This window comes from Suricata suricatta, chromosome 11 (assembly GCF_006229205.1).
Source record: "Suricata suricatta isolate VVHF042 chromosome 11, meerkat_22Aug2017_6uvM2_HiC, whole genome shotgun sequence".
Lineage (NCBI taxonomy): Eukaryota > Metazoa > Chordata > Mammalia > Carnivora > Herpestidae > Suricata > Suricata suricatta.
This window is the reverse complement of record NC_043710.1, coordinates 66,044,061-66,069,519: the sequence shown is the minus strand read 5'-3', so window position 1 is coordinate 66,069,519 and position 25,459 is coordinate 66,044,061. Positions and strand designations below refer to the sequence as shown.

At 42.2% G+C, this 25,459-nt stretch overlaps 1 protein-coding gene across 6 annotated transcripts in view; it reads left to right on the top strand.

Moving 5' to 3' along the window:
* The first annotated feature begins 7,724 nt into the window (after positions 1-7,724).
* The window catches only part of SYTL2 (synaptotagmin like 2), a 111,429-nt gene continuing 93,694 nt past the window's right edge, over positions 7,725-25,459 (top strand). For all 6 annotated transcript variants that reach the window (XM_029957004.1, XM_029957000.1, XM_029957003.1 and 3 more), the window contains exon 1: positions 7,725-7,809. The gene's annotated coding sequence lies outside the window, so the exon portion shown is untranslated. The remainder of the gene's footprint in view (positions 7,810-25,459) is intronic.

Here is a 25,459-nt window from a genome sequence, read left to right as displayed (position 1 = left end):
GGCAAAATGCCCTGTAAAATAATCCACTGCAAAGATTATCTACAAAAAATAAGCACAATTTCCAGAGAAACTTCTAGTATATTTAAGTCTTTTAAGATCTATGGCTAGAAAACTGACATAATTATGACCCTAGTAAATGGAAAGGCTGATCTGCAGAGAATGATTATTTTAAAATCATAAAGTCCTAAAACCTGAAATTTTGAACTGGAAGAGATCTTGGAATCTATGCAGTCAAACCTCACAACTTTATTTTTAAAGTTTATCATTTTTTAGTAATCTCTACATCCAGTGTGGGGCTTGAACGCATGATCATGAGATCAAGAGTTGTGTGCTCTTCTGACTGAGCCTGCCAGGTGCCCCTAACCTCTTAAGTTTAGAGGTAAGGACACCAAGTCTTGAGAGGTTAAAGCCACAGACCATTTTGTTAGTTGGGTCCAGAAAGGAAGCAAAATCTTCTGACTTCTACTACAGTGTCTTTTAATAAACAAGAAATAGCAATTAGGTGATTATCATTTCCATTATTTTATTTTTGCAATAGGCTAAGTGGATATTTTTATACTTTTGTAGATGAGTTAGATCTAAAAAGACCTGCTCATTTCACCTAACTCATAAAAGGAGGACTAGATCCTGGGTCTTATGTCCCCTGGGCCACGGCTTTTTCATTATATCACGCTGCCTGAGATGTTCAGTATTAAAGACCAGGAAAGAATCTAATATATTTCTGAAAGAGCGTCAGCATCAGACACTTATCTTGTTCATCTCTGAATTTCTCATAGCCATTTATCATGTACATAATGTGTCATTCAATAAATATTTATAATATGAAATGAATACATGAATGAGTAACTGAATAAACAAGAGATATAACAAGATTGTTTTATTTTTACCAGACATTCCATTCTTCAAGTGTATGATTAATCAAGATTCCTCTGTACTTGAAAAGGAATAGGGGATAAAAATACCAGTCAGTAGTAATGACAACATTTTGTAATTACTGTGCTTTGAAAGCAAAGTAATGAACATAAAGGCAAGTTCTATCAATATGTGTCTTCTATTCTGTATGTAATAACTTGAAAGTAATATGCCCCTTCTTTCAAGGGGGAAGCTGAGGTAGAGAAAGTGACCCAGGCAACCTTGAGCAGCTTTATCCAGTAGAATAATGAAAGCCACATATTTAATTTAAAAATTTCTAGTAGCCACAATGAAAAATGTAAAAAGAAACAGATGAAGCTAATTAAACTTTTTAAAATGTTTATTTATTTCTGAGACAAGAGAGCATGAGCGTGGGAGGGCCAAGAGAGAGGGAGACAGAGAATCTGAAGCAGGCTCCAAGCTGTCAGCACAAGCCCAATGTAGGGCTTGAACCCAAGAAACAAGATCACGATCTGAGCTGAAGTTGGATGCTCAACTAGCGAGGTTCCCCCAGGTGAAACTAATTTTGATAATATCCTATACTTAATTCAATATGTCCATAATATCTTTCAACATGTAATCAATGCAAAAATTGTTAATGGGATATTTCACTTCTTTTTTTAAGTAGGTGTTTTACACTGAGAGTACATCTCAATCCAGACTAGCCACATTTCTTTTAGGCATTTTTTTCAATACTTTTTTTTTTTTTTTTGAGAAAACAGAGACAGCATGCATCCACCTACAGGGGATGGACATAGGGAGAGGGAGAGAGAGAGAATCTTAGGCAGGTTCCTCACCCAGCACAGAGTCTGATGTGCAGCTCAATCTCATGATGGTGAGATTGTGATCAGACGAAGAGTCAGATGCTTAACTGACTGAACTACCCAGGTGCCCCTAGACTAGCCATATTTCTAGTGCTCAATAACCACATATGGCTAGTGGCTACCGTTTTGGACAGCACAAGTCTAGTCACATAGGACATAATAATTCTTTAGAGAGAAGGCAATTACAGTAATTACAGCACAGAGGAAGTAGTGTTTGAAGGAATACTTGAGGAAATTATCCTGCTTTAGTCCAACTGCATAACCCAGATCACTGAAACTTGAAGGGAGAGTCTACTACCTCCTGGGAAGTCAGCTCCAGAGTTTTGTCAGCTTTTTGGAAAGATGTTTGCTTGTGTGGCCCTGGGCAAGTAACCTAGCCTTCATAAAGCTTTGTTTCTCAAATGTTATCTCACAGCTGCTCCCACAATTACATGAAAGAATGGGAAAAAGCATTAGTCAATACTGGCAAGTAGGAGGCACTTGGTTAATAGGAGCTCTCATACTCTACTAGTATCTTACCTTACATAAGCTTCAGCTCTATTTTGGATTATTTATTTATTTATTTATTTATTTATTTATTTATTTATTTTAAGGTTTATTTTTTTTGAGAGAGAAAGAGGCAGCAGTGAGCAGGGGATGGGCAGAGAGAGAGTGAGACACAGAATCTGAAGCAGGCTCCAGGCTCTGAGCTCTCAGCACAGAGCCTGACAGGGGCCCGAACTGATAAAGCATGAGATCATGACCTGAACCAAAGTTGAACACTTAACCGACTGAGCCACTCACATGCCCCAAGCCATTTTGGATTTTTTAAAAAAGGTTGGTAGGACTCCCTCCAGATCAGTATCTTTTCTGCCACAACAAGTATAAAGGTGAGGTATTTTCAAAAAGACAAAGCAAAACAAAAAAGATTATGAGGTACATTGTAACTAGCCTTCTACTAGAGGGAATCTCCTATTAATAAAAACAGATGGTATTCTTCTCTTTTATTGTTATAGAATATTCATAACATAAATTTTGCTTTTTAAAAATATTTAAGCATTTCTAAATGTGTAGTTCTGTGTCATTAACTACTTGTTCTGCAACCATCACCATCATCCGTCTCCAAGACTTTTTCAACATCCCACAGTGAAACTCTGTGTTGAGTAACTACCCATCAACCCCAGCAGCCCCTCCCCCAGCCCCTGCCATACACTCTTCTGTCTCTTTCTATTGAACCATTCTAGGAAATCTCATATAAATGGAGGTCTTCTGTTTTTTCGAAGTAACATTTGTTCTTTCTTTAAACATTAAAATAAGAAAATTTGTCTAAAATACTTAGAGAGTAAACCTATAGGTTTTTTAAAAGAATACTTAGGGGGCGCCTGGGTAGCTCAATCGGTTAAGCGTCCGACTTAGGCTCAGGTCATGATCTCATGGTTTGTGGGTTTGAGCCCCGCGTCAGGCTCTATGCTGACCGCTAGCTTGGAGCCTGCTTTGGATCTGTGTCTCCCTCTCTCTCTGACCCTCCTCTGCTCACGCTGTCTCTCTCTCTCTCAAAAGTAAATAAAAATATTAAAAAAATTTAAATTAAAAAAAAAGGAATACTTAGAATGCATGTTGATAGGCACAGATGAAAGGCACTGGAGAAGTTATAATTATTACATATCTGAGGGAGATGATCACTACAAAGGTTCTTCTTTATAAAAGGAACTCTATATGAGACTATAAGCACATGAATATAAATTAAGACATGTCTGCATGAGATTACTGCTCATAAAGGTCATAAATATTAATGCCAAAATTTCATGAATATCAGAACTCTCGCTGGTATAGTAGATCCTTGACTTTGTCGCTAGTTTGCCATTTGGCCTGGGCTTAGGGCCTGATCCTCCCAAGTCCCTCCTATCTTCATCTGTAAAATGCAGATACTAATAATAGCTGGCCTTCCTACATCATAGGGTTGATGTGAAGATCAAACAAGATAATTAAAGTGAAAGAGCTTTGAAAAATACAAAGCCCTGTAGAAAGGCAAGGCGTTATTAAAGACTGTGGAGAGATTGCTGACACGATTTGATTCAAGGCCAGAGTTTTGTACTTCCAAAAGTTAAAAAGATACTCGGTTTCTGCAAATTATTTAGAAAACCAAAGTTCTACTTTGGTGACCCAGCACCATGACTGAATTGTGTTCTAAATGCTGTACATTTGATACCTACTGCATATGTCATCTGACCACATTATCATACCAGATGTAATTGTACAGCATTTCAGCAGTATCTTCAATTTTTTGTGGGTAAGAACTTATAAATGCACATTGCTTAAAGACAAAGTCATGTCTGCACAGGAAGTTTGTTTGTTGGTTTGTTTTTTTTTTAACTTTTCCATGGTGGCAACACTGCTGCTCTCTGTAATGCATCTACTCTTGGAGACCTGCCTGCAATGTGATTTAATAAAAATTTATTGAGTGCCTATAGTGTGCCAGGAATTTGAAGTAGAAATGGCGTCAGGGCAATGATGGAAGTAGTGAGAAAAAATGCAAAGAGAAAAGGGGTGTTCCTGAACTGGGTGGGATTTAAAACAGGTGAGGAGTGCCATGTCCTGTGACAACAAACTATAAAGACAGTGAAATCGATGCCAAGAAAAGGCTTGAGGAATACACCATGGGAGTTCCAGAGGTTCAAAGGATTAATTCATTCAACCTAAGAAGGGAGAATCTCATGACATTTGTCCCGGGCCCTGATGTGTGAGAAGGATTCCTTGGTTCTGAAATAGATGGGACATACTTCAAGCATGAAGGATTCACGCCTAGTATCTGACATATAAATATTCACCTAATAACTAGCTGGTAAAACTAAACAACTTGGCGATGTGACTACAAAGTCACGGCTGGGTGGTATTAGAGGTTAAACCCAGATTCTCATTTGAAAGCACCAGCCTTATGGCATTCTACCATTCTGGGATGACAGCCCAGAGACCAGCCATATGCACCCTAGCAAACGACACTCCATTTCATTTCAGCTCCACAGAGTTGCAAAAACTGACCAGAGGGGGGATTCCAGATTTCAACAACCCATGCCCGACTTGAAAACTCTTCCAGGCCAAGGCTCCACCTGCAGGTTTCTTTTTTTTTTTTTTTTTTAATTTTTTAATGTATTTTTGAGAGACAGAGAGAGAGCGTGAGCAGGGGAGGGTCAGAGAAGAGGGGGAGACACAGAATCTGAAGATAGGCTCCAGGCTCAGCACAGAGCCCAATGCAGGCTCAATCCCACGAACGAACCATGAGATCATGACCTGAGCCAAAGTTAGGCGCTTAACCAACTAGCCACCCAGGTGCCCCTCCACCTGCAGGTTTCTAGGCTCACGTCTACTCCTGTCCCAGTTTACACAGATCCAGCATCAACCTTTCCACTTAGATTTTGGTTTTTTTCTTGGGATTACGTTCCCTCCCCCAGTGCATTACTGTTAGGTGACTTTTTCCTTTCCCAAATGTATAAGACCTTTCTTCTTACCATTATCATACTTTTAGCTCACAGTTACTGAGATCTTACGTCGGGCCACACAATGTGCTGTGTATTTTGCAGCATCTCCCTTACATGGGACAGGCAATATGACCACACTTGACCCTTGAACAGCTCAGGGATTAGGGGTATCTATCCTCACCACTCCTCTCTCACACAGTCAAAAATCTATAACTTTTGATTCCCCCCAAACTGAACTACTAATAGCCTATGTTGACTGAGAGCCTTACCAATAACAGAAATGGTCAATTAACATACATTTTGTGGACGTATGAAATGCTGTATCCTTACAGTAAAGTAAGCTAAAAAAAAGATGTTATTGAGGAAATTGTAAGGAAGAGAAAATACTTGTACAGTACTGTATTGTATTTATACTTTAAAAAAATTCACATATAAGTAAACCCATGCTGTTAAAACCCATATTGTGCAAGGGTCAACTGCATTTCTCTTTCATAGAAGAGGAACAGAGGCCTAAAGAAGTTAAGTGACTTGTCCAAAGGCAACTGGCTAGTTCCACGGCCAGTTGTAGAGTCCAGTGGTAGAGTTGGGACACACACCAAAGTCTGTACACTAACCCAGTCTTATCCCTAACCCCTTGCTTTTCCTTTCAATATCAACAGAGAATATTTGTGAAACTTGCATGTCATTTACATGCAAACTATTTTGAAGAATGGCAAAATCTTATAGGTTAAGAGGAATAAGCCTCTGCTGATTTCATATAATCATATTAATTAAGATTTACTCAGTACTTCCTTTGTGCAAGCCACTAAGCTTATACACATGCACGTTTTCATTTTAAGCTTCACAGTAGCCTTAGAGAGGAGCATTATTATCATCTCTTTTACAAATGAGCAAAGTAAGGCAGAGAGAGGTTACGTAACTGGCTGAAGGTCTTGTTAGAAAGTGGTGGGCCCAGTATTTGAACTTTGGCCATTTAATATCAAGGCTCTAGCTTCTAACATCTTAGACTTTCTCTAGCAGGTGTTGCTGTTTTTTCTCTAGGAGGAGTGGCACTGGGAATAGTGAGCAATGAGTTCTTCAAAGCTTTGTACTAAGCATGCAGGGTACTCACAGGTGAGGAAGATCCAGTGCCTGCCTTCCAGGTTGGAAAGGGACAGAAAGGAGATTACCAAGGCGCACACAAACAACACTGGAAGGTAGATACCAGACAAATGAGGTCAGACCACTCCCCTGTTAGAAATCATTCACCAGCAGCCCTCACCAAAAGACACAGTGTGCTTCCCTCAGCAAGGCAGGCCTGGCTGCTCTTCTTGCCTCTACTTCTTTAGTTTCATCTCTGTCTTACTGTCGACAAACCCTGTGCAACATATGACAGGTATCTGCATGTCTTTGCCTGCTTTTCTGCAGCCACTGTCTGCAGCCTTCTGTCTGACTGTTATAGCCCTCCTTCAAGACATTATCTTGGTCACATCTGTATTTAAACTTGTATTGCCCTCTTCTCCCAGAGTTTGTGACTCTGTAACACCGTACGCACCTATTCTAGCTGTTATTACAACTAAATTGAAATTACTTGCATATTTGTCTCTTCAAGGGCAAGATGAGTGGTTTTTCCTCTTTTGCATCCCCTAGTGCCCACCCAGCATAGGGACACATGAGACTCTCAAAGCTTGGGTGAAAGCCAGAATACACAAACTAACACAGCACAAGGATTCTTGGGCCAGGTTAGAAGCCCAGCACCCAGCATTGACCGAGGTCTGTGGGGATCAGCATTTCCAAGTTTGAGAGAAGGAAGATTTTTGGAAGAACCAAAGGCAGACCTGGGCCACCCTCAACTGGATGGACAACACAAAGCGGGGAGATGAGACGAATGGAGACAGCCTTAAGGTTTACCTCTTTCGGAAATTTACCTCGGCTCACCCCATCATTGATAACCTTTTTTTTTTTTTAATTGGCCGTGATACCATGCCTTCCAGCACCTTCCAGCATTGCACACCCATGGGGTGGCTCAGTCTGTGTACATCACGCTCACAACTTATCTAGATATTATTGGAAACTTTTCAAGCATCACGTCACTTAATCCTCTCAGCCGCCTGTGAGGTATTTTTTATCTAATTTACACGTTAGGAAACTGACGTCTCCAGCGGTCAAAGCATCTTGATCCCATCCGCTTTCCCGCTTTCCCACTTTTCTCTGAGCGGACGGGTTCCTTGCGCGCCACGTTCTCCCGACGCACAGTGGTCTCAAAATAACTGCACTCCTCATTTGCACAGTGAAGAAGTTGCTTCGAGGCAAGGTGCGCTGGAGGAGGTCCGGTGGGGAGGGCCAGGGGAAGAGAACGACTGGGAGGGGCGGAGGGAAGAGGGAGAAGGGGCTGGAGAGCCGGCCGGGCGAGGAGCGCCGGGGGCGGAGCGAGCGGGGAGCGGGCGCCACGCCATTGGGTTTCGAGCCCGGAGCCGCCCCTGCGCGCCCGCCCGCCGCCCGCAGGGGGGAGCTTGCACCCGCCTCCGCGCGCTGACAGCGGCCGGGCTGCACCTGGACTGCCCCGCGAGCTGGCGAGGGTAGAGCGACCGGCGCGCCTTTGGGGGAGAGGAGGCTCGCAGCGCCGGCTCCGGAGGAAGGTAACGCGCGCCACCCGGGGTTTCGGGGTTTGCACTGCCCTGCTCGGTCTGCGGACTCGAGGACGCGGGAGGCGGCGAGACGCTCTCCCTGCCCCGCTGCGACTAAAGTTCTAGTCTTTCTCTGCCCACTCGGGGTGTTATCTCGGGCAACTTTCTTTCCCTCTCTGGGACTCTCTTTCCTCCTCTTAAGTGAGGGCGGTGTTGGTGTTGACTGATGCTTTGTAGTCTTCGGAGTTCTAAAGCGTGAGCAGCGTTTTGGCAATCGGCAAGGTCCCTTCAAATCTGCCCCTACTTAAGAGCCAGGTCCGCTCCTCCGGGGGCCGCGTCCTCAGGAAGCCGACGTGCCGTGTCGGGTTTCCTGGGGGCGTTTGAGGACTGACCCTGGGCTTCGGGCTGGCCGTTGGCGGGGCCCGGCTGCAGAGTAGCTGCCCCCACATTGCTCAGGTGAAGTGAGGTAGGGCGTCAGGACCTGTCTACAGGTGGGGTGTTGGGAAGGCGGGGTTGGGAGCCCATGAGGTGTACTTGGAAAACAAGCAGTTTGTTTTGGAATTTTATCTCCCTGCACCCAGACCTCGTCCCGTCGTGAGTTACAAATCCCAGGAATGGGACTTCGCATCTTTCAGCGCGGGAAACCAATTGCTTCAGCAGGCTAGGACATAGGGCTCCATCAGCGGTTACGAAGTGGGTGTCTTTCTCTGCACCCATCCTGCCTCCTCTTCCCTTTCCTTCCTTCCTGCTTTTATCAATCCTCTTTGACTCTGAGGGGCTCTATTTTCTGTCTGAATGAAAAGTCCTTATTTTCATTTAGCGCTGGTTCCTGACCAGCAGCCTCCAGAGCTTTGGGCGCTGGGTAGGGATGGACCCTGGATGAGAGCAGACTGGATCTCCTGGCGGCCTCCTGACCCACAGAGCCTGGCGGAGATGTGCAGAGGAAGCCCAGTGGGCTACAGACAGACAGACACTGGAAGGTGGGACGGATTCAAACTGCTGTCCAGCTTCCTGTCCCCTTCTTGGCAGCCATTCCCAGTGAGGGAATAATGGCCCCAGCTGTCAGTTGGTTGTGGCAGCCAAACAGAGGATGGTTGAAAGGCGTAGAGGACTTTGTGGGTTTCTGTGGAAAGTCTCCAGGTGCTCCCTCCCCTCCCTTTACCCCTGTAGTTCTTCTGTCCCTTAGTTTGGTGTCCCGGATGCTGGGAACTGTCAAGAGTGGTGGGGAAGGAGGCATGGCAGTGGCATTATTGACTGTCTTTATTGGGCACTTATGGGCCACTCTTCTTTGTGTGTAATGTGTCTTTAGTTCTCAAAAAGCCACATGAGGGATCCTATATTGTCAGTTAACCCATTTTACCACTGAGAAACTGAGGCTTAGAAAGATCACTTCCTTTAGTCGCATAGTTAGTAAACAATAGCTGGGATGCAAATTTAGCCTCTCTGATTTTAAACCTGTGATCTTTCAACTTTTTTGGTGATTAAGGGTAACCTGGTCTAGTAACAGCAAAAATTACTATTACTGAGTTCTCACAAGTGCCAGACACTGTTCAAAGCAGTTTAGAAGAGTTATGGGGCACCTGGGTGGCTCAGGCAGTTAAGCGACCAAGTTTGGCTCAGGTCATGATCTCATGGGTTTGTGGGTTTGAGCCCCGAGACCAGCTCTGGGCTGACAGCTCAGAGCCTGGAGCCTGCTTCAGATTCTTTGTCTCCTCCTCTCTCTCTGCACCTCTCTCACTCGCACTCTGTCTCTCAAAAAATGAATAAATGTTAAAAAAAATTAAAAGGAATAAGAGTTATGCCACTTAGGGTGCAGGAGTTTTGGTCATGAGTAACTGCCTTAGCCTTTCTCAAGCAGCAGTGCTGTTCCAGAATGCCTGCCTGGTCCCACCCAGCTGCTAGTGAGTGAATGGGGCAAGGACCCTGTTTGCTTTATCCTAGAGGTGGTTTGAGGTCTAATGAAAGATTGATTGTCCACATCTGATCCGTTAGACCTGACCGTTGGCTTGTGAATGATCCCACTGTCCCCTAAGAGGCCTTTCTCAGGCTTTGCTCAATAAACATTTATGGAATGAATGAATTAGTACCTTGTGCAGTGGTCTGCTGCCCTGCAGAAATGGGACAGCCCAGGGCTCACCATGCTCAGAACCCAAGATGCCAGGCCAGGTAGTTCTCTCTCCTCTGGGCAAGGGAGGTAGGGTGAACTATGCCCCTGTGGGCTTCTAGATTTGCCTGGTCATATGTTTTCTGCCACCTGCTTTATAAGGAATTTAAAAAATTATAGATGAGGAAAAATTGGATTTTTTTTAAACTAACAGGGAAAGTCACTTAGTCTTTCTTAAAAAGGGAGGGAAATAAGATGGTGCTATTTGCCATAGGGCTCCCCAAACTTCTTCATAGAAAAATCTTCAATAATGAAACTGAAAAGTGCTCCTAGGGGTTGGGGTGCAGTTCAAATTGACCCCAGCAAGCTTGAAAATTGTTTTAAGAAATTATGCAATTCTTAAATTTAATTTCATAGGTTGAATATGGTTTTAATATATAAAACGAGTTCTTAAAATCTTTGTGTAAAATTGGAGTCCTGGTATATTATTTTATATTCTTGGGCGCTGAGAGTACCTACAGGGAGAAGTAGAACAAGTGTTCTGGTCTGGCAGCATAGAACTATTTGCATTTTTCATGCACTTGGTTTACAGTAATAGAGCTTCCCAACCCCTTGTGGAGACAACCCCTTTCCTATTTATCAGAATGAAGAACATGTTTTAAAAATAAAAAGTCTTGGGGCGCCTAGGTGGCTCAGTCAGTTAAGTGTCCGACTTTGGCTCAGGTCATGATCTCACGATTTGTGGGTTCGAGCCCCACATCAGGCTCTGTGCTGACAGCTCGGAGCCTGGAGCCCAGATCGGATTCTGTGTCTCCCTCCCCTGATCACATGGTCTCTCTCTGTTTCTCAAAATATTAATAAAATGTTAAAAAAATTTTTTAAATAAAAAGTATTGTTTGACCCCCCACCAGCTTAATATCAATTATTAAGATATAATTGACATATAACATTATATAACTCCATAATGATTTCATATATGTATACATTGCTATTTTTTATAGTGAGAACATTTAAGATTTACTCTCTTAGCAACTTTCAAGTATATAATACTATAGTCATCATATTGTATATTAGATCCTCAAAACTTACTCACCTTAGAACTGGAAGTTTGTGCCCTTTGACCAACCTCTCCCCATTTCTCCCTCTCCGCAGTCTCTGGCAAGCACCATTCTATTCCCTGTTTCTGTGAGTTCAGCTCTTTATCCATTGCACTTACAAGTGGGATCCTTATTTTCCTATTACTAAATCTCTCTCTCTCTTATATATATGAAAAAATACAGATTAGCATGAATAATAATACATCTATACTCAGAAACAACTAATGCAAAACTTGGGATATATATAGCCTTCCAAATCTTTTTCTCAGTGTCTATAGGAGTACATTAAAGAAAAAAAAGAAAAAGAACAAATTAAGGGGCGCCTGGCTGCCTCAGGCAGAAAAGCATGTGACTCTCGATCTTGGGGTCATTTGTTCGAGCCCCATGTTGGGTGTAGAGATTACTACAAAAAATAATGAAAAAAAATCTCAGCTAAGTTGAAAACAAAAAAATTAACAAATGTATTAATACAACCCTTTTGATTCAATCATCCTCAGAGCTAGGAGCCATCTCATTGTTTTTGAAAGGATGCAGAGAAAAAATTTTGAATAATTAAAATCATCCTAAAGGTTAATCCTGTTTGTGAAGTTTACCCTCCCATAATTCCCTGGTATCAGATAGTTCCCAGCAGAGGGAAGTGCCTGCCTTTTGGGGCTGCTGCTGAAGTTGCAGGGTCCAGCTGTGCTTCTTGTGAAATGACTCACATGTCTTAAATGTAACAGAAAAGGTAGCTCCTCAGTGTTGTTGAAATGAAAATGTGGGCAGAGAATTCTAAGGCTAAATTGCACAAAGAGGAGCCTCAGATAAGATCATTGCTCCAGAATTGCATTTTTTAAAGGTTACTTATTTTTGAGAGAGAGAGAGAGAGATAGTGAGCAGGAGAGGAGCAGAGAGAGGGGGAGACAGAGAATCCCAAGTAGGCTTCTCACTGTCAGTGCAGAGCCCCTGTGGGGCTCAAACTGTGAGATCATAACCTGAACCGAAATCAGGAGTCTGGCACTGACCGAGGTGCTCCTCCAGCATTGAATTTTATTACCTATGTGGCTTTGGGCAAGACAGGTAGCTTCTCGGAACTGGTTTTCCCTTCTAAGGAAGGATTGAGGATAATGACACCTACTCTATCTTCACCTACCAGAATCACTAATGAGGACCAGGTGTCAGTTATTGTTGTTACTTAAATTTGCATGCAAGCGTTTATGCTATTTTTAAAAGGATTAAATGTAGAAAGATCAAAAGTATTATCAGTCTTTATAAAATGCTGGAATCTAACTTTTGGGCTTAATATTAGCAGGACTTAATTACAATGCAAATGCCCTATTGGATCCCCACTCTAAGTTTTCTTCAAAGAATGGAAGATTCCTTGATGGCTAACATCTCATTGCTCTTAATCACAATTCTGAACTGAAGGAAAGGGCAGAAAATAGCCCCATTTCACAGAGCAACAGCAGGCTTGCTATTCAAGACAGCCGTTCACTGGCACAGAGAATGAGAGTCCCAGGGCCGTCTCTAGTTGCCTTAAGAAGGCAGAGGTGGGGGCGCCTGGGTGGCTCAGTCAGTTAAGCCTCCGACTTCGGCTCAGGTCATGTGATCATGGTTCGTGGGTTCGAGCCCCACATCAGGCTCCGTGCTGGCAGCTCAGAGCCTGGAGCCTGCTTCAGATTCTGTGACTCCCTCTCTCTGCCTCTCCCCTGCTCGCACTCTGTCTCTGTCTCTCTCCCTCTCAAAAACAAACATTAAAAAAAAAAAAAAGAAGGCAGAGGTGTACCAGGGAAAAGCAGTGGGAGTAACTGGAAAGGCAGTGTGTGTGTGTGTGTGTGTGTGTGTGTGTAATACTAGAAGCTACTGCCTCAAGGGCTGTTCACAGGCATGCACTCAACTCAGTTCTGGAGAGAGGAATGGACTCTGTGTTCAGATTGGGAGGCAGGTGTCTCATCTTTGATTCCTGCCCCAAAGATAAGCTGTGTAATCTTAGCCATATCCTCTTCTTGAGCTTTGGTTTCTTTATAAAGTGAGGGAATAGGACCAGATGAGGTAACTTCAAGACTTCAAAATCTATGATTCTGGGCGTTTTCTCATCTATGTCTGCCCAAATGGAACTTTTGGTGGGGAATTACCACACTGAGATAAATCGGGTGTAGGAAAATGTTCCCACTTCCTGTTGCTTCCAGCTTTTGGTGCCCCTCATGATTGCCTACGGGTCTTCCCAGCTGAATACCCTCATGCAGAACACATGAGCCACAGATCATTGAGAGAAGAATTGTTTTTGGTTATTTATTTGTTACTCTTAACTAGAACCTCCTTAGATTGTTGGGAGGGAGAAATGCTTTTGGTAACTTTTTGGAAGGTTAGTTGACAGAAGTATAGTAAAAGTAGGTTATTTATGGTAATAGGGCTATGTGTGCCACTATGTACTGGCTTTTGAAATTACTAAATACAGTATTTTTCCTTAGTGCCTATTGAGAACTTGGCCTGTGTTATGGCTTTTGCAGAATGTGGGAGAAGCACACTCTTGAGTGGCTCCAGCTCAAGGAGAGGGAGAGGCAGGGGGGAAGGAAGGCCTTACAGATAAAAGAGGGAGGGAGAGGGACAGTAGAGAGCAGAGAGTACCAGTTGTAGCTAGAATACAATGGAGATGAAAAGACCAATTTGGGAAAAGACTAAGTCCCCAAGAATTTAGACTTTTGGTTTAATTTTGCATCTACATTACCCAGCCCCTGATGGGAACTTAGTATTTTTAATGAATTAATAAATGAACAAATGGAAGAATGAATGATTCTTCTGATAGGAAATTTGCTGAAACATAGTACAGTAACCTTCAAATGATTGCAGTGACAGCTTAATACATGTGAAATGTGTGCTTAGAACCTATGAAAACACTTTCCTGGGCATTATCCTGCACAATGATGATAGACTTTTTTTTTTTTTTTAAAGGCCACAACGATAGCATTTCCTAATGCCATACTTTCTAGATCACAGCTACTAGTGAAAAAGGATTTGGTTTATTATTTCTAGATAGGTCTTACTGTCAAAGCACCAAGAAATATTTGAGGAGTGGGGGTATAAGACCTGTAAACAGTCCACAAATTTATATTCCAAATCAAAGGGAGAAAGACAGACATTGCTTAACTTCTGGATGAATAAACATTGTTTTCCCTTGCAGAAGCATTGTTTTACCATAAGTCTTGACAGAACTGGTGCCTTCAGCTTCTGATTAGACAGATATGTTTTGTGCCACCATTACTCATGGCCACAGGCGCCTGGGCTCTCCTGCCACTCGCTGAGTCAGCTGATTAAAACATTGGGCTGTGAGGCTGAAGGCAGGGGCTGGATCTCAGGCCAAGCCAAGTGGCTTGGTCAGATCTGTGCCTCAACCACTCCCGCCCCCTCTGCCAGCAATCTGCACTGAGAGGAAGACTGAACTGTGGCGTGTTAGATTGATTAGGGAAGATTCTTCACCACTGCTCATTTTAGATTAGTCATTTGAGTTTTAGAAGTAAGGGTTCTGGGTTTTCAGTTTAATTCTTTGATTCTTTTTAGAGTGGACTCTAGGGTTGTTTCAGGTTTGCCATCTTGGGACATGTTCATGGTATGCATTCTGAGACTTTTGCTACCCCAAGTCAACTCTCACCATGGCATATCATGTTTTCAGTGTGCCTAAAATGGGGATGACCATACCTGCCTCTCACGTTGCTCAGAGGATTAAATGAGGTCACATATTTAATAAAAAAAAAAGAAAAGCAAAAACAGATGGAGATGCTGTTGCTGGCTGGTTGGCCAAAGACTCATCAGCCAAGGACTCAACACCTCATACCTATGCAATGCCATTTTTCATTTAACTACAGTTTCCATGTGACCTGTATTTAAGATGCCTTATGAATTATTGAAACCGTAGGCATTCAGGCTGCAAATGCTATGGATCTCTTGCATTGATAGTACCTGGGGATAGTAACTGGTAAGGTAGGATTATTGTCCTTAGTTACCTCAAAAGTATTTTTATCTGATCTGGTATGTTCTCTGTTGTTAATATAACTTATTTGATTATATCTGGTTGCTTCAGATTGCTTTTTTAAAGCCTATGAGGAAAGAGAATGATGATGATATCTGATCTTTATTGAGCAGTTACGGTGTATCAGGCACTTTCTAAACACTGTACCTACATCCATTTATTTAATTCTCACAATAGTCTATTATTGGTACTATTTTGAGTACTCTTATTTTTCCCATTTGATGATGATGAAATTAAGGCACAGGCAAGTTAAATAAGTTACCCAGATGATATGGCTAATAAAAGAAGGGACAGGGATTTTAACTCAGGCAGTCTGACTCTAGAGCCCATGAATTGGATTGTCAGAGGATAGTCTTTTCAATCAAAAATGTCCCTTTTATTTGTCTGTAAAGTATGAGAAAGTCACATTCACACACTGGGTGTCTGCCTGTACCCTAGTGCATGCCACTCTATTATTCATGGAAGCTGAAAACACAGTTCTAGATTCAATTGGCAAATTTTTCTTCTTCTTCTTCTTCTTCTTCTTCTTCTTCTTCTTCTTCTTCTGTTTTTTTGAGAGAGAGAGCCTGAGTTGGGAGAGGGGCAGAGAGAGAGAATTTCAAGCAGGCTCCACACTCAGCAGAGAGACCTATGCAGGACTTGATCCCACAACCTTGGAATCATGACCTGAGCCGAAATCAAGAGTCAAAAGCTCAACTGACTGAACTACGTAGGCACCCTGCTTGGCAAACCTTTTGACCATTCAAGATAATACTTGAAAATGAGCTTGCTGAATGATATTCAGGAAATTTTATTGCCTAGAGAGAGCAATAATTAAGTTTAAGTATTACAGGAAATATCTGGGGGTGAGACTTAGAAACTGATGAGTCAACAACTTAATGCCCCATTTCAGTACCAATACAGTGCTGTAATATAGCAACTGAAGTGTTGTGTCTTAGTAAAGAAGTAAGGTTGTAGCTCTGCTTCCATTAGGTAAGTCACATCATTTATGATCTTTTCCTTAGAAGAGCAAAATTCTATCTTTCCCATTCCTTTTAGGGATGTTATGAATAATAACAAGAAAAAGAATGCCTACTATCGAGTACAAACTATGTGTCAGTCCCTTGCTGGGCCGTTGCTCATCTAATTGGAATGACAGCTCCGAACTGGGTGATAATTACCCATTTTACCGATGAGGAAATGGAAGCACAAAGAAGTTAAGTATGTTGCCCAAGGTCAACAATAGTTAGTGAATGGCAAAACAAACATTCAAACTCCGGTTACTTACCTTGACTCAAAAGCTTGTACTCTGCCCTGGTCCGAACTGAATCTTCTGGGGCTTCTTTAGAGGAAGCATGTTATATCCACATTTACTGAAACCTGTGTTGAAACATATTGCTTGGCTTGAGGCTCATAACAAATTATTATATTTGAAGCTGGGATTGTTCTAGAAAACCTGGAACATTTATGTTACTATAGAAGTAGTAACTTGATATAAGTCTTACAGGAGAAAAATCTGATTTTCTCAGCATACCACAGCCTAAGGAGTCAGATGCTTACTTGCTATCTAAGAAGCAGGATGATTTGGAACCAGAGTAACTGAAATATGATCTAGAGTGTTGGCAAGTCATTATTTCTTTTGGCTTAATTTCTGGAAGACCCCAATACTTTTTATTTTGGAGTATCACTTGAAAAATGAGAAGGAATATATGAAGAACTTGAGTAAGACAAAGTTGGCCTTCATATTGTAAATGTTGGAGAGGTTTACTAAGAGTTCTTTATACCAGTTACCCTACTACACTACTTAAATATGACACTTTTTTACTCTGATAGCATGCACACTCAAGTGTTTTTGAAATAGCATCATACCATCTTTATGCAAATACAATCACTGTGTTCTTCCTAGAATCCTGGGGATACTTTGCTATCTGACGGTTAGTAACAGATGGTTGTGAGGTCAAGTCACAGGTGAAAAGTCAGAAGTCAGAATTTTGTGAAACACAATGGCTTGCAAGGTGATAGGGGTGTGACTGTAGTAAGGAAGGTGTTTCTGGATTGTGTTCATGGGCAAGTGTGAGTCTGGAAGCCCATGGTTGTTGTAGAGGCCACTGTAGTGGAATAAACTTGACTTTGGAGTCAGACAGTATTGAGTTTACACCTTGAATCCATTTATTAATTATGTATTCGAACAAGTAATTTAACCTCTGAATCTCAGCTTTATTTTCTGAAAAAATTGCATTTATCTTCCATCTCTCACAAAGTGGCTCTAAGGAATAAATAAGATAATGAATATGTTAAAGTGCCTAACATTGTGTCTTGCACAAAGTCGTTGTTTATTGTCAGTTCCCTTCCCCCTCTCTTCTCTTCCTCCTTTCCTCTTGGATTCCTCTTTTGGCTCCTGAGAGTTCCTGTTGTACAAGATTTGCCATTACCCAGCTGTACTTCATCAAATCACTGAATTTCACAGATGCTTCAGTTTCCACCTATAGAAAACAGGGGTTGATGATCTTTGCTCCACTATTTTATAGGGTTTTCATCTAATCATTAAGTCGATAACTGGATTCTAGGGATTAAAAAAAGGACAAGAAAATGCTCATAATAAGGGCAACCATGGTAAAGAGTACTTACAATTCATTGTAAATGTTCTGATGGAAATACACACAGCTTATTGTGAGACTGCAGAGAGCACTCACTGCCTGGGAAAGTTGGAAGGTGACAAATGAGGTAGAACCATAGCCCAGTAGGAGTTTGCTAGATTGAGAAGGGAATGGGATAGAAAGAACAGGTTCAAAGATTTTCACGTTCAGTGGCATGAAGGCAGGAAGGGCATGGGATACCAAAGGAGAGACCATGGTGTTGTCATAGAGGGTAGAGAAGAGGTGCTGCTCATATGGTGGGCTGAAGCCCAGTGGTGAAACCAGGCTAAAAAGTTGCCCTTTACTGGGGTGCCAGGGTGGCTCAGTCATTTGAACATCTGACTTTGGCTCAGGTCATGATCTCGCAGCTTGTGGGTTCGAGCCCTGCACCAAAACTTGCCCTTTACCTTGGAGGCTGCAAGGAACTATTGGAAATGTCTCAATCTTGCAAGTGAAATAGCTGGATTTCTTTTTAGGACAAACAGGCTAAATTATGGAAATTGTTAACACTGCTCAAGGTATGGAAGATGGGTTTGATGGAAGGCACACTTTTAAGGACTTACGGGTAAAATAAAATAGTATATTTTAAAGCTTTTCTTTTTTAAATAAAAGGTACTTGTAGAGTTGCTGCTGCTATTAAATTCAAGACTTCTACATGAAGGTACATGTGTGTAGGAAAATAGGGACTCCATATACTACCTTATAGACTGGACCACTTGGGGCCATATTACTCCAAAAGGACGAATATGCCCTGCTTTGGAGCTAAGCATATTTACCATTTTTCAGTTAAAGGATCAAGTATGCTCTTGGCAAATGATTGAGGCTTAAATCCAGAAAGATGTTAAGATGGTTTTTTTTTTTTTTTTTCCCACATCTCCAGCACTAAGTTTAAGATCCTGGGAGTATTTGACACCCAACGCGTGCTGAATTCAGGTGGTGATTTGCTGAATATCTCGTGCTCAGCATGTGCTGCTTTGGATAGCAGTCTCTGAATTTCCTCAAGGGAGGAGCAGGGAGGCCTGGGCCACAAAACTGTCATTTATGGACAAATTGCAAGAAACTGGGTGACCTTTTTCCTTATGTAGTCAGAGTCAAACACAGGTACACTCAAGTATGTTTGTGTGTTTCTAGGTCTGTGTTTATGTTTTCCTGAGGGCTGTCTGCTTTATCAAGACCAGAGGGAACACCGGATATATACCTAGATTTCCTCAGAGAGAGCCATCAGGGAGATTTGCCTTGGTTACCAGAGGTACCTAGATGTAAAGAAGACACTTGCTTCCTCACATGAACTGGGCGGTGGCTGGAAACTGAAGGTGTGAGGAGTTGTGGTTCCACTTGCGAGGTTCTGCTGGGGACAGCTGAGCACCAGTGTTTGCTTGGTGTGCGATGAAGTGAGGATAGAGTGGATGCTTTCTCCTTCTGTGATAGCCTTTCCCCAGGATCACTCTCTGAGCATCCAGGAACTGAAAGCAAGTCTTGGGCTGACATGTGGTGGTGCTCAGGGAGGATTATGTACACCTCGAACTCCTGAAGGGATCTCATCTTGGGGTTTTAGAGTATGAGATCTTTGAACCTGTCTTTCTCCATGTGCAAAGCATCAGGTCCTTCTCACTGGGTCAATTGAGTTTGAGCGGAGTCTTTTGATAGATCTGGGTTTGGTCTCTTGAGACCAAAGGCAGAAGGGCTGATGAACTGTGAGTGGGAGTGGTCAGGTCTCTGAAGGGTGTGTGTGTTTCACTATTTCTAGTTACAACGAGCAAGTGTTTTAAGTGTAGTTTAATAAATACACTATGATTGGTTGATTTTTATTTCCCCTTTTTAAAAAACTATTATTATATAGTGAACATTTATTGATAAAAGGGAAAGCATGCTCTGATGGGAAGAATATTGGGTTTGGAGACAAGAGTTCATTCAACAAACACTTCCTGAGTGTTTGTTATGTGCCAAAAATGGTTTTAGGCTCAGAATTCAGTGGGGAAGGGGTGTCTGGGTGGCTCAGTTGATTAAACATCTGATTCTTTATTTCCTGCCCAGGTCACCATTCCAGGGTTGTGGGATCAAGCCCCATGTTGGGCTCCAGGGTGAGCATGGAGCCTGCTTAAGATTGCCTCTCACTCTGTGCACACGCGCGCTCTCTCTCTCTCAAATTAAAAAAGAAAGAATTCAGTGGGGAAAATAGTCCTCTGTGATCACCATGCAGTATAATGTTAATAGTCAGATGTGAGCATAGGGGGAAGGAGGCAGGGTGGTGAGGGGAAGGGGATCAAGTGCCAGGGGCTTCCTGGAAGAGGTAGCACTTGAGAGGAGATTGAGGGATGAATAGGGAAAGTTAAGAAGATAAGGGAATTGTGTGGTGAGCAACATTTCATATTCAAAGCAGGACTGGCGGGAGCTAAGGCCAGAGAGGTAGGTAATGGGCCAATCATGGAGAGCTTTGTCCATCTGAGACTGGACTTTTTAAAGATCCTGCCTTGTGTCCTGTTCTGTGAGAAAATTGGCCAAGTATTTCCTCTCTGGGCCTCAGTTTCCCTATTAGTAATATGGATATGATAATGATTACCTGACTTTACCTCTTGGAATTATAGTGAGACTCAAATAAGATGACAGTGAAAAATTATTGAATACTTACACAGATTAGCTCATTTAACCTGTACTACAACTTTATGAGATAGGTACTATTATTAAGCCCATTTCACAGATGAGAAAATACAGAGAGTAAGTGATGTCTCAGATCATAAAGCTAATAAGTGGTGGCGTCAGGATTTGAACTAAAGTAGTTAGTCTAAAGAACTTCTCTCTGTGTGTGTATGTATGAGTTTATAGTGCTACCTCTGTGCCAAGCCCAAGAGTCAAGTTCTGTAGGCTCAAGGCAACAGAAATGCATAGCTGTGCACTTCCCATGTATACTATTTGGCTTTTCCAAAATGCCTATTACCAGTGGGTCTGTGTGTCTGGGGAAAAATATCGTGCCTGTTGGTGGACACCTGGCTGGTAAGCTTCTAACAGTGGAGAGGATCATTTTCCCTCAGGCGTCCTGCGGATAGGATAGTTCATGCTGGGGTGAAACAAACCATCTGCCTCTGACAGGGAGGTTCTTCTGTTCATGCATCTGTTACTGAAAATGGGGACTCCAGCATTTTTAAACCAGTGTCCCATTGGAAGGGCCTTCGTTTCTTTCTTCCTTCATTCTGCCATTATTCACCATGGCTGGCTGAGGAAGCCGACCGTTTTGCACAATCATCACTATCCTTTTGAATTGTGAAGAACACCTTTGATTGTCTGTGAGCCTCTCCCCATTTTTGCCCACTGGAAGAGAAGGAGCAGGCAGCCGTTCCTAGCACCTCAGTCATTGCCACTGTCACTCAGACACCATGTCTCTACAACCATCTCTCTTTTGGAGAGACCCATCAGAGGATGGGTCCCCTCTTTATACTACTTTATCTTTTATACTACTCTCCCTAGACTCCATGACTTCATCTCACCTTTTTTTTTTTCCATAGTGACAGAAGCCTTCGCTCACACACAGTTTCCTGTGGGACGGTTTTCTGTCCCACCCTGTCTTTGATTGGCAAAGGTTACGAGTGACATTACCAGTTACCAAGCCTATTGGCTTTTTCTCTGCCCCTGTTCTGCCTCAACTCCTTGCAGCAGCTGACTAGGTTGACAGCTCCCTCTTTCCTAAAATTCATTCCCTAGTTTTGTGACACTCGACTGTTTTGTTTTTCCAACCTGACTGCTCTTTCTCTTTTCACTTGACAAGTGCTTTCCTCTCTGTATTTTTACACTGCATTCTTTCCCTTGCTGAGTTCAACCACCAGTTGAGTCTCTAAGCTGGTAACTGCCATATTTATAGTTCCAACCATGGCCTCCCTTGTGAGTGTTTGCTCTTCATCTCCATTGGAGTTCTAGACATATCTATGGGATTTTCTGCCATGATATCAGTTTTTACCCTTAGCCTGCCTGCCTTTTTAGGCATTCTCAGTTTGGTTCACGAATCCCTCAATTAACTTTGTTTAAGAACTTTGAGTCTTGTTAGATTCATGCATTTCCTGAGGAACATTACTACTGCTTCCTTTCCAGTGTTCTTCTCAAATGATACTTATATTTCACCTCCACTGCTACTGCCAGCCTTCTTTGGCTCTTGTGAAGCTGACTGGGAAAGTCTTGGCCATTTGGCTTATAGTCACTCTGCTCCTTCATTCATGCTAAAGTAGCATGCTTTAAAAAGTAAACACACACACACATTCTCTCTCTCTCTCTCTCTCTCTCTCTCTCTCTCTCACACACACACACACACACACACACACACACACACACACACACAAACACACAAACACTCCCCATCACTCACTGCATAAAGGACAATTTCAGTCTGACTTTGAGACTTTCACTGATCCAATACTAGCCTCTATTTTAATTCTTATCTTCTATTGTCTCCTTCCCTAAACCCTATCTTCTATTCAAACCATATTCTGCTTTACCTACGGCAGCCTCTGTGCTTTGTTCATGTAGATTCCTGTGCCTGGAGTGATACTTTTATTCTCCTCATTGAGCTCTTCCTGGCTGGCCACTTACTCTCAAATCGTGCCTGTCCTGAAAACTGCAGCTTTATGGCAATTTTTTACCAGAATCTTCCTGGTTCATCAGAGCAGGAAGTTTTCTCCCCCTTCTCTACCTGGCCCAATTTAAACCTCTTTTATGGTTGGCATTGCATACCAACCTGTGTTATCACTCTTTATGTACTCCTCTTATCTTCCCTATAGGTTGAAAGTTCTTAAAGGGCAGGGACTAGGGTCTTGCTATTTCCTTAATGCCTGGCGCACAGCAGGCTGACACAGTACAAATGTGCTGAATGGAATATATGTTGAAGTACTGAATTATATACCCTGTATTTAAATTTTTTTAATGTTTATTTATTTTTGAGAGAGAGAGAGAGAGAAAGAGAATCTGAAGCAGGCTCCGTGCTATCACAGCAAAGCCCTAAATGGGCCTCTCAAACCCATTAACCATGAGATCATGACCTGAGCCGAAGTTGGATGCTCAACTGACTGAGCCACCCAGGTGCCCCAGCTAAGGGTTTGTGTGTGTGTGTGTGTGTGTGTGTGTGTGTGTGCGTGTGTGTGTGTGTTTTGTTTGTTTTTTAGGAGTTCAGTACATCTATTGGTTCTGAGAATCTAGTGGGCAGTGGGCAGGTATTAATTAGATATTTGGATATTTGTTCTATTGTGTACAGGAAAGAATTCATAAAGCAAGCCTGAAACTGCTTATGCCTAGAAGGACCTGCTTGCAAGGTTGGTCCTTTTCTGGTGTCCAGCAACGTAGATTTCAGAAGGATTGGCACAACTCTAAATTGAGAGTAGCTCATGGTACCTAAATGGTTTGTGCAAACAGCACTGTGTATGCTGAGCACCTGCTTTCCTTCCGGAAGTATGGAATTTGGTTCCATGCTAGGCAGGAAGTGTCTACCTGACCAATAAAAATCCTGGGCACCGAATTTCTAATGAACTTCCCTAGTTGGTAGCATTTCACACATGTTGTTGGAACTTGTGTGTCCTGGGTAACTTTTCCAGGAAAGGACTCTTTGAAGCTTATGCTTGTTTTTTTCCCAGACTTCACTCTATCTACCTTTTTCTTTGCTAATTATGCTTTGTATCCTTTCAGAGTAATAAATCATAGCTGTGAGTATGACCATATGCTGCCTTATGAGTCTTCCTAGTAAAGCCTCAAAACCCAAGGCTGGTCTTGGGGATCCCCTAACTCTACGAAATGCCATAAATGCAGAGCCAATCCTATTTTCTTAAGCCAAGACTTTAGAGATGTGAAAGACTCCGAGATTATTGGTTTTTACATAAGAAGAGGAGCCCAGGTCTTAAGACTATATGTACATAGCCTTGTGAATGTATATGGTGCTCTCCAGAATAAAACTGAAGTCTTCTTGATTGCCCACTATAAAATTTGAGTGAGAAAGAGCTGTTGGAGATTATTTGGTTGAATTATTTTTTTATAGCCTCTCAAATACTGTCAGAGTCCTAGAAATATCAGTTCTCATAACTAGGCTCTTAGAACAATTAAGGACAATATTTGCCTGGGATCCATTGTCATTATTCCTCCAAATCAAGAGTTGAGTTCCTTGGGCCACTTTTCTTGCCTGAATATAAAAAGTGGACAGAGCATCCATCATGTTGAGTTTCCATTGTGTCAGGCATCAGCTAGGTGTGTGGTGTGAATCATTTCCTTTAATCCTCATGAAGACCCTCAAAGGCAGGAATTTTAAGCCATGTACTGTAGATAAGGAAATGAAACAGAGAAGTTAATATTTTCCCAGAGTCACACAGCTGTAAAGTGATAACCCTAGAGCTCAAGCCCAGGTCTAACTCCCAAACAGTGCTTTTTATTTTGTTTTGTTTACCTCTGTGCTGCCTGAACACATGGTGTGACTTCATAAAGTAATAATTCTCATATCAGCACTTTTACAAGTGGCTAAATCTTATCTGGGCCTCTGTAAATGTTAAGTTTTGAGAAGTGTTAGCTTCTGGTGCCTGACCGGAAGTTTTAGCAGCAATTTCCTTGGCGAGGGTAGCTTTTGTGTGCATGCTCTGTATGCCCCGGTCCCGGGGATCTCCCTGCATGGCAGTTAGTGAACTTCGTGATTCTGTTCACAGGCCTGCCTGAGGAAGGAGAGGATGGTCTGCTCTGTCGTTTCGCCAGTTACAAAGCATGTTTGCTTGATGTTTTCATTCTTAACAGATTTTGGGCCAAAGCTTATCTGGGAACAGTTTGATTTATTAAATCTGAAAGTAAATGGAGAGGTTTTTTTTTTCTTCTTCTTCTTCTTTTTTAAATAGAGCTGTAGAGCTGTAGGGAGGAAAATAGAAATGACAGTTGGTGTGCCCTCTTGTATTCTTGTTAATTTCATACTGCAAAATGCTTTTAAATAACATTTCTTTTAGATGATCAGCACACTTCAGTAAGGAAACAAGGCCTTGGGTTCCAGAGACTGCTGCGAAAAGAACTGATCATGAGCAAATAAATTCAGCACCTGGTACAATACTCTGCATAGACTAGAAACATGGTTGGTTAACACTTGCTGAATGAAAGCAATTGGATGTAACTATCTGAACTCTTTCACTGCCCAAAGGACACAGTAACTTGGACCCTAGTTCACATAGTGTGTTCTGGCTGAGGAAGAGAATAATCAATTATTTTTAGATCAGATGCTTAACCTGGGGCCAAGCCATCCATTACCTTTCACAGAATGAAATGCCAAATGGTTTCTCCTTGGGAGGATACAATTTTTATTTGGATTATGGAGAATAGACTGAGTAGTGGTGATAATAATAACAACAGCTAATACGTAGAGTTTACCATGGTAGCTTAAGTGCTTTACACATGCAAAATCATCTAATCCTCACATCACATTTTTAAGTAGATGTTTTACCAATGAACAAGCTGGAATACAGAGAGGCTAAGTCATTTGTCCAAGGTCACATAGTAAGTGGTAATTCTGAAACATAAACGTGGGCACGAAACAAGCCACTTAACCTCTCCTTAGGGGTAATGTAAGGAAATAGGAACCTAGGCATTTCCCCCATTTTTTAAATTTTGGTAAAATACACATAAAATTTATCATTCTTAACCTTTATCCTGCTAACTGTACAGTGGCATCACATTCACAGTGTTGTGCAGCCATCACCATCATCCGTTTCCATAGACCAGCTATCCCCCAGGTCACCAGATAGACCCCAAGACCTGACCTACTGCCCACCTGTTTGTACTCACTAACCTTTGTCTTACATTCCCCCTGCCCGCCCCTCCCAACCCCAAGCTCTTCTTTCCACCT